Below are 6,302 nucleotides of genomic sequence, written 5' to 3' on the forward strand. Positions count from 1 at the left end.
AGCAGCTGTATACACAATAGAGAAAAAATGGACACAATCCAAGTGTACATTAATAGATTAATGGATGAGCCAAGTGTGTGTGTCCCTATGACAGAATACCAGGCAGCAATAAACATAATTAACTACGGATACAACCCACAGCACGGATGAACCTCAACATAATCATGAGTGAAAGAAGCCTGACCAATAACAAATGACATATTCTATAGGTCCATTTGTATAAATCTTCGGAAACACCCACTTAACGGGGATGGCAGAAGGTAGGGCAGCGACTGCTCTCGACAGGACGGGCGGGGGTGGAGGTGCTGCTGTTGGTGAGTGAGGTGCCTTCAGGTCGTCTCTGACTCGCAGCGCCCCTCGCGGCAGGACGAAACACCGCCGGGTCCGGCGCCAGCCCCACCTCCTTTGCTGCACCGAGCCCATCGCCACAGCCACTGTGTCGTCCGTCTTGCTGAGGGCCTTCCCCTTCTTCACTGACCCTCCACTCACAAAGCATGACATCCTTCTCCAGGGAATGGTGCCTTCCGACACATAACCAAAGTTTTGGTTGAGATGAAGTCTGGCCATGCTCGCTTCCAAGGAGCATTCCGGCTGCACTTCTTCAAGGACGAGTCGGGGAGAGGGTGCTGATTACAAAGGATCAGGAGAAAACCAAAGACAGTTTGGGTTGTGGCTCTCTCGCTGGTGTGCACATATGTCAACTTACCTAATTGGACACTTTATGTGCAGCACTTAAATGTTAATTACACCTCAGGAAAGCTATTAAAAAAAAAAAAAAAAGACAAATATAAACCAAATAAAAGTGCATTAGATCCCTAAACACCTATGGAGAGGCCTGGCTTCTCTCCTGGTGAGGACACAGCCAGTCACCACAGCTGAGATAGCGTTTCTTACCCATCACACTGGCATGAATTCAGAACGTGGCCTAGACCCCCCTTTTGGCAAAAGGCAGCCGGCTGCTGATGCAGAGCTGGTGGGGATGCACATGGCACCAAGCCTCGGGGGGTTCCGGCAAAAATCTGAAAAGTGATGCATGCACTCCTCTGCTTGGGATTTGCCTGAACACCACCTACAACACACACACTGTCAGGATTACGTTAATACGGCCTACATCCAAAGAAAAATTTGATCTCCAAAGATGGGAACAATACTGAAAGGGGGTACAAACAGAACTGAACCAAACCACGTCATAAGCCGATAAAGGTTCCCCAGTAGAGAAGCCATGAGCCGTCCGCAGTGGGAAAGCTGACGGGTTACAGGAGTACAGGAGCTGATGGCAGGGACCGGCACCGGCACCGGCCGATCATGGGACAAGGGCGCAGCAAAACGGACGAACACAAGCTCCCCACCCAAGTGCACTCGTCCTTTCAGAGAGGCAGCATGGAGAGTTCCCAGGACCCTTCTTTCTCCAGGGAAACCACCACAACTGGTGAAAAGCAGCCGCTTCGATTCCTTAAAAGTTGGAATTAGAAACAGCATTGGACCCAGCCATCCCATGACTAGGTATATATTCTAAAGAAGTGAGAGCCATGACAAGAACAGACATATGCACACCCATGTTCATCACAGCCCTATTTACAATAGACAAAAGATGAAAACAACCTAGCTGTCCATCAGCTGAGGAATGGATAACCAAACTATGGTACATACACACAATGGAATACTATGCAACGCTAAAGAATAATGTAGAATCTGCAAAACACCGCATAACATGGATGAACTTGGAGGACATTATGCTAAGTGAAATAAGTCAATCACAGAAGGACAAATATCATAGTAGTCTGTTATTGTAAAAGTTAAGGAAAGGTTTATATATGGAAAGAAATTTTCTTTGTTGGTTACCAGGGGTGGGAGGGGAGGGTTAGATAGGTAGGGATAAGTATTGATTTGGGTGAAAAGAAAGGCAATGTACCAAATGTGAGTGATCAACATGGTGGCATTGAGGAAGAGGAAGACATAGAGAGGTACATGGGAGGTGCAGACAACAAAGATGAACCTTTTTGCACATACAGGACTGCGTTGTTAGTGAAGGAAAATATGGGCTTATGGGTGGATAGATGGGTGGATGGGCTGAACTATTAGGTACGTCTATGCACCAGGGAGTGTACCCAAGACCACGTATAGGGTTTCCAAACAATGGTTCTACAAGTGTATTTGTATGTTCTGTAAGAATTCCCAGATGTATAATAGAGCTGACAAGGGACAAGGTTGAAGTCACTTCCTGGCCACAGCCAGCTACCCAGAGGGAGTGAGTAGTTGGAACTGTGGCCTCGGGACCATGACCCCTCGATGTCACAGGGGACATCAAGGTCAATTGGCATAAAACACTACACAAAATGTTGTTTCACATCCTACTGTGGCAAGTAGTGACTGGAATCTTAAAAGCTTTCAAGCAACCATCTAGATGCAATGATGGGTCTCTCCTCATCCAGAGCAAAGAAGAATGAATAAAAACAAAGATTCATGGAAACAATTAGTCCAAGTGACTGGTACACCATGTGATCCACAGCCTATATGACTCTGAGACCAGAAGAACTAGATGGTGCCTAGCTGCCATTGTCAACTACTCGGAGGGGGATCTGTGTAGGAGATCCTGGATAGAGTGGAAGAACAATGTGGAACAAAACTCAAAATCATTAAAAAAAAAAAAAAAAAAAAGACCAGGTCTGCTGGTCTGATAGAGCCTGGTGGAAGCACTGAGACTATGGCCCCTAGCTGCCTGTCAGGTATATCATGCTTGGTAAAGTAGAGGGTCAGCAAAAAGCCCACACCTGTGGCTTCCAGCCAAACAAAAGACAGGCATATGGGGTGAACAATTTACATTAGGTAGATTCACTCCTTGGAAAGAACAATCACGGGAGAACAGAAGGGCTGTGTGTGCACAGGGAGATAGCTCAGGGGGCAGGAGTGCATAGAGGGATGGACACAGGGAAGAGGTAACTATGGGGAGGAAGTGGGAGGGGAGACGTTGCATTGTGGTAAATTGTAGTCAATGTCATGAGATAAAGTGTATGTGAACTGCTGTATGGAAAGTGAATTTGCTCTGTAAGCTTTCACCCAAATCACAATTTCAAAAAACCCTGAAGCACAGAAAAACAAACTTGACATTTCTAGAAAACATGGGGGCCACCTTCTAGTTGCAGCTCTTCCATGCAGGTCTTTAAGCCACTTGAAGTTAGTGCTGTGTGTTCTGTAAAGAAGGGGTCCAACCTGATTCCTTTGCACATGGCCATCCAGTTGTTCCAGAGCCATTTATTGAAAACATTATTCTTCCCCCAAGACTATGACCTTTAGACACCCTTCAAGCCGGGAACTGAACTCAACCCCCACGGCTCAACTTTCAGCCAAACGATGTTGTGGTTGTGGTTGTTGCTGTTGTGTGCCATCGAGTCAGACCTGACTCACAGCGACCCCTCCACTACAGAACTAGATTGTCCAACCTTCCTTCCGAGGAGTGGCTGGTGGGTTTGAACCGTCAGTCCTCTGGTTAGCAATCAAGTGCCTTAGGCACTACACCATCAGAGTTCCTGCTGTTTGTGTTGTTGTTGTTGTTATATGCCCTCGAGTTCGAGGCAGTATCACTATGGAAGTAGGATTGCCCAACCTTCCTTCCGAGGAGTGGCTGGTGGGTTTGAACCGCCAGCCTTCTGGTTAGCAGTCAAGTGCTTTAGCCACTATGCTACCAGAGCTGTTTGTGTAGTAGCTTAGAAATCAGGAAATGTGAGTCCTGCAAGTTGGTTCTTCTTTTTCAAGATTATTTTGGCTGCTCTGGGTCCCTTCAGTTTTCTCTTATCCTTGGTCATTCCAGCTAAGGACTTAAACATTTCATTGATCTTTCAAAGGGAGACAGGGAGGGCTGGCTTAGTCAAAGAGCCTCTGACTCAGAGTTCTGGGAATAGTTCTGTCCAATCAGGCCCTTAGGCAAGATAAAAAATTACATTTCAAAAGCCCCACAAGCTTGACCATCGAAAATGCTAATAAATCTCTTTGTTGTCCTTCAAGTTCCTCACCAGGTGCCATGCAGTAAAATTCAAGGTGACCAAGAGAATGACCTTCCACCAGAGGCAGCCAAGAACAGGAGTCTAGGCTGGGATGACATCTTGCATGCACAACAGCCCGGCAGTCTCCCCCATGGGTTCCATCTTTGTTCCGACAGCCTTTGCAGTGGAATTCATCTTGGTTATTTCCTGCGCATGCACCTGATTTTCGTGACCTCAACTTATTCCGGAAATCCCCACTTATTCTTCAAATAAATTATTTCTGTCTAAAGCCCTTTATAAAAATAAAAATAAATAAAACATAAAACTCACTGCTGTTGAGTTGGATCCAACTCATAGTGACCCCTCCTTGGGTTTCTGAGGCAGTATCATTACAGAAGTAGATTGTCCAATCTTCCTTCCAAGGAGTGGCTGGTGGGTTTGAACTGCCAGCCTTCTGGTTAGCCATCGAATGTCTTAGGCACTATGCCACCAGAGCTCCCAAAACCCTTTATAAACTCTGGGAAATGCTTGGGTGAGAGACCGGAGGCTAGCCCAAGCGGAAGCTCCTCCCTTCTCCTTCCTGTTTTTGGTTCCTGTGGACGCTTTGCCTCTCCCGTCCAACTCTGTCAGTAGAAGGCAAGAACTCCTGCTCAGGCTCCCAGGGACCCCAGGAACAGAAGAACCAGCTTCTGGTCCCATTGACTTCTCTCTATTATTTTCCTTGTTTCTGCTTTATTAACTTGCACTCTAATCTCTATTGTTTCCCTCCTTATGTTTGCTTTAGTTTATTTTGCTCTTGTCTTTCAGTGTCTTCAAGTGGAAAGTTAGGTTGTTGAATTAAAATCTCTCTTCTTTTTTAAGCACCACTCATCCGTCAGTTTGTCATACTGTGGTGGCTGGTGTGTTGCTGTTATGCTGGGAGCTCAAATCCCAGCAGGGTGATCCATGGTGGACGGGTTTCAGTGGCACTTCCAGATTAAGACAGACTAGGAAAAAAACCTGGTGATCTTAAAAAGAAAAAAAAAATTGGCCAGTGAAAATCTTGACTAGCAGTGGCACCTGACTGACAGAGACGAACCCTTCAGGTTGGAAGGCACTCAAAATACCACCAGAAAAGAGCTGCCTCCTCAAAGCTGAGTCGACCTTAGACACAGGGGTGGAATGACCTTCACTGCTGACGTGGCGCACCTCAAAACGAGAAGAAACAGCTGCAAATATCCATTAGTGATTGGAACTCAGCAAGTACGAAGCACGACTCCAGGAAAACTGGGAGCTGTGAAAATGGAATGGAATACTTGAAGACACATATCCTAGGCGTGAAGTGGAATGGAGTGTGTTGATGACTTTGGATGCTCACAGGTTACTCTACTGGGAATGACAAACGGAAGAGACATAGCACCATATTCCTTGTCCAAAATGACATTTCAAGAGCTACCCTGAAGTACAACACTGTTCATCACTGTTGATGCCAGATGGATCTCGGCTGAAAGCAGAGGATATCAGAATGGTGTTGCAAAAAGGGCATAAAGGTGGCATCCTGTGACCTCCAACCTCACAAGGGGGAAACAGAGTCAACATCAGCAGCCCCACACTTCTTCCTGTGAGACTAGACATGCCTCCACCCTCCAGCCTTTTCACCAATTCTGACACCAACCGTCCCTCTCACAGCACTCACTGCTTCTCTGCTGGGGTTGATAATTCATTCCAATGGCCACACAGAATTCACAGACAATACTCACAATTATGTGGTTTATTAGGGAAATAACAGGCTACAACTCAGGTTCAGGACCACGCTCAGGACACAGTTCTGTGACTGGGGCAGTCTCCCCTCTGCCGTGCCCCCAGGCATGCCACTCTGGCTCTTGGCCTCTCGGCCTGGCCTCTGCCCTGCTTGGGCAAGTGTTACAAAGCCCTTTTAGCTCTGCCAATAAGTGCACCCACGGGCATCCTACTCTGCCAGCAAGCCTCCTGTCCAAGGGCACTCAGCTTTCTCACACCTTGGGCCAGCAAGCCCTCGGCTCTGTCTCGTACCTCGTGGTTCCGCTGCCGCCATCTCTCAGCCTGGCTAGCACAGGGACCTCAGGTCCAAGGACGGACTCCAGTCCAAGTCCAGCTCTTCTCTCTTGATGGCAGTGAGATCCCCCTTCTGCCTCTAGGAGGGTTCATTTTTATGCATAGCAGAGTGACAAAACTAACCAATCCCAACACTAGGGTTCCATATACCTTATCTGCATGGTCCCACCCAGTCATCTGGTAGAAGTCACAAAGACCACCGTGGCTAGAAAAGCCGTATCAAGTGATTCACTGCACCACAGTGTTTCA

This window comes from Orycteropus afer, unplaced genomic scaffold, assembly GCF_000298275.1.
Source record: "Orycteropus afer afer isolate SDZICR_OR568_19922 unplaced genomic scaffold, OryAfe1.0 scaffold00018, whole genome shotgun sequence".
Taxonomy (NCBI): Eukaryota; Metazoa; Chordata; class Mammalia; order Tubulidentata; family Orycteropodidae; genus Orycteropus; species Orycteropus afer.